This window comes from Lontra canadensis, unplaced genomic scaffold, assembly GCF_010015895.1.
Source record: "Lontra canadensis isolate GAN:19392208 unplaced genomic scaffold, GSC_riverotter_1.0 scaffold105, whole genome shotgun sequence".
In the NCBI taxonomy this organism is placed as follows: Eukaryota; Metazoa; Chordata; class Mammalia; order Carnivora; family Mustelidae; genus Lontra; species Lontra canadensis.
Genome location: NW_022631099.1, coordinates 870,557 through 873,597, shown reverse-complemented (window position 1 = coordinate 873,597; position 3,041 = coordinate 870,557). Strand labels below are relative to the sequence as shown.

Here is a 3,041-nt window from a genome sequence, read left to right as displayed (position 1 = left end):
AGTAAGCCACGCTTACTGATACACTTGCTTCTACCTAAAGTTTTGAGAGTAGAAAGAAGAGAACCAGCTTGGACCAGAGGCGGATGGATGTACAGCTGGGCCTCCAGCACATGTAATGTGGGAGCCCTGTGGAAGAAAAATAATTAAGTCCAAAATTAGGTACAAAAGTGAATATCTCTTTGAATTTAAGAAAATCAATCATGACAAATTCAGATTTTAAGAAGCTGAAAAATACCACAAACATCACAAAATTCCCAACTCAGCTCTTCCTCAGCTGGATCTCTGAAATGGCCGTGGCCACTCCCATCCCACCTCTCAGGATCCAGTAGGACAGGGGGAATCAGAACAGAAAGAGACAGTGGTCTTTACTGGTTGCAACTGAATGTCAGTATGTTAACAGGAACCGAGAAGTGTGTTTGCAAGGTCACTTTTCATGTCAAATGTACAAAATGTCAGAACCTTAGAAACGGGGCCAGCCAGCAAGGGGCCCTGGAGCTTAAGCTTCATTCGCTTTCCTAGAGCCCCACAACTGGAGTTGAATCTGGATATTATATCTCAAGATCAAGGGCATTGGGATCTGGGGGACCTGAATTTCAGCCCTGGCTCAGCCACTCTCTGCCTTCTTGGAACTTGGACTTGATCATTTGTAATATGGGCAGGCTTACAGCATCTATCTTTGGGTCTCTTTTGGGGATTTTATGAGATAAGGATGGGGTGGGCACACTGGATAAGCTTGGGTTGCCAGGTTTAGCAAAGAAAATATAGGACATTCAGTTATATTGGAATTTCAGGGAGACAATATATTTTTAATAGATTACCACCTATTGCATAAGACATGCTTATGCTAATGTTGATGTTGAAATTCAACTTTATCTGAGGACCCGGGTTTTTATTGAGCTTAACAAACGGCAGTGGTTGCTCTTGATTTTGGACGGAAGCATCCTGGGTGCCCCACAGTGAAGTGGTCAGAAGGGAGAAAAGAGCTGCCTAAACTCCGTTCCAGACAGTTTATCGTGGGGACGATTGAAAAAGGTGACCAGGAGAGGATGGAGTAAGTGGGGTGCCTCAGTTCGAGTGTGTGTGTGGGGGGGGGGCGGCTGTGCCACTGACTTTGGGTAAGCCAGTTAGGTTAGGTTCTTGGGACGTCAATTTCCCTATCTGTAAAGTGGGTGAAAAGTAGGTTTATGATTCTGAACGCACCTCTCCCCACCCCCCCTCCCCCCAACAGCACCAGCAGTGGCCTTGCTCATAATTCAAGTGTCACCTCCTCGGAAAGGTCTAAGATCACCCTCCCTGCACCCCCAGCACATAAGTCTCACGCCCCATAATAATTCTAACTTTCTGAAATTACCTTGCTTCTCTACTTGTTTGTGGTCTATCTCCCCATGTGCACAAACGAAATCGGTCTTGCTCCAGCTGAATCTCGCGGGGACTGTACCCGACACGGTAGATGCTCAGCGTAGGCTGAATGAATGAATAAGTGGATGAATGAATGAATGAACGTCGCAGTCACTGTCGAGGTGCCGTTCTCAGGGGCCGCGCCTGGGTTGCGGAGGGAGGGGGTGCGGACTGTCGGTGGGTGGGGAGGAGGCTGCGCCCTAGACTCCTGCAGGACCGGCAGGAGCGGGCGCGCTCCGCTGGGCTGCAGGCGCGGAGAGCAGCGCGGCGGCAGCGGCAGCGGTAGGGCCGGAGCCCCGCGCCGCGCGTCCATTCGCCGGGGGTGTGCGCCCGCCAAGCCCAGCGCCGCACCTCGGCGCCCCCACGCGCCCACGCAGCGGCGCGGGGACCGGGCGGGGGCAGAGGGAGGGCCCGGCCCGGGGAGGGGAAGGGGCCGGTCCTCCCCGCGCAGGCAGCGGCCGCGGCAGCCCAGGAGGCGGAGGCAGCGGCGGCGGAGGCAGAGCAGCACGGTGCCCGCCGCAGTCAGCCCGGCCGCGTCGGACCCGCGCCCGCCCGCGCCGGGGCGCCCTCTCCACTGCGCGCGGTGAGTACCGCCCGCGGCGCCCACCTCGGGCCGCCCGCCGGGCTTCGCCGCGCTTCGCCGCGCTTCGCCGGGCCCGGGCTGACGCGGACCGGTCGCCTTGCGCCTCGCTCGCGCACCCGCCGGGCCCGGGCCTCCGCAGTTGTCGGGGCGCACGGGGCCCCCGGGGCACCGCGGGCGCGAGGGCGGCGGGGACGGCGGGCCGATCCCGTGCGGGGAAAGCCGGTCTCCGGGCCTCAGTTTCCTTTTGCGCTCGGGGGGCAGCGACTCAAGTTTGCACTCCCGCGCGCGGGACAAGTGCATGGCGCGCGGGCGGTGTAGACGCGGTGGGCTGCAGTTTAGTCCCTTTCATGAAAGGGCCCGGGTCGTCGGCGACCCAAGGTGGTCCCCCCAGCCTGGTCCGAGCCGCAAGAGGCGCGGGGAGCCCAGCGCACGCCTGCGGGCGCTGTGTGGGGAGCCCCCGGGATGGGTCGGGAACGGCCGCCCCGCCGCCTTCCACCCGCATTTCTGTTCGAAAGTCCGGCTGCGCCCGGCCTGCGAGGGGCCGGCTCTCAGGGCTTTGTACCGGCGCTGGCGTCCCGGTGCTTGCAGAAGCCGGAGTTGAAAACTTAAAAAACTTTGCCTCCGAAGACTGTTTAGAAGGAGGCTAAGGTTTTGCCGTAAGGAGAGAAAGTGGAAAAAGGAACTGTTTTTTAGCCTTGCAGCCTGGAGGTTCAACGGCCCCGCTGGCCTTAGCTCCTCAAATACATTTCCTGCCCCCCAATAGTCTGTGAACTCCAGGAATCCTAGGAGAGCTTGACCGGTAAAAAATACTCTAAAAAATACTCGCATCGCACAATCCTCCGATCGCCTTTCTCAGGGGCTCCAAGGGAAGCGCTTTGGCTAGGAGGGTCCCGCGCCTCCCCAGCGCAGTTAGCGTGACTGCTGCTCTGGTCTGAGTTATTTTTGCAAAGACTGAGGCTGCATCTTTATGGATACCATTTTCTTTTCTCCCCTCTTTTCCCGAAACGCTACGTAATCTTTAATTTTATATATATATATATATATATATATATATATATAT

General features: G+C 57.0%; 1 protein-coding gene across 1 annotated transcript in view; it reads left to right on the top strand.

Moving 5' to 3' along the window:
- The first annotated feature begins 1,880 nt into the window (after nt 1-1,880).
- Nucleotides 1,881-3,041, top strand: part of EYA2 (EYA transcriptional coactivator and phosphatase 2) — a 269,733-nt gene continuing 268,572 nt past the window's right edge. The window contains exon 1 of the mRNA XM_032838579.1: nt 1,881-1,981. The gene's annotated coding sequence lies outside the window, so the exon portion shown is untranslated. The remainder of the gene's footprint in view (nt 1,982-3,041) is intronic.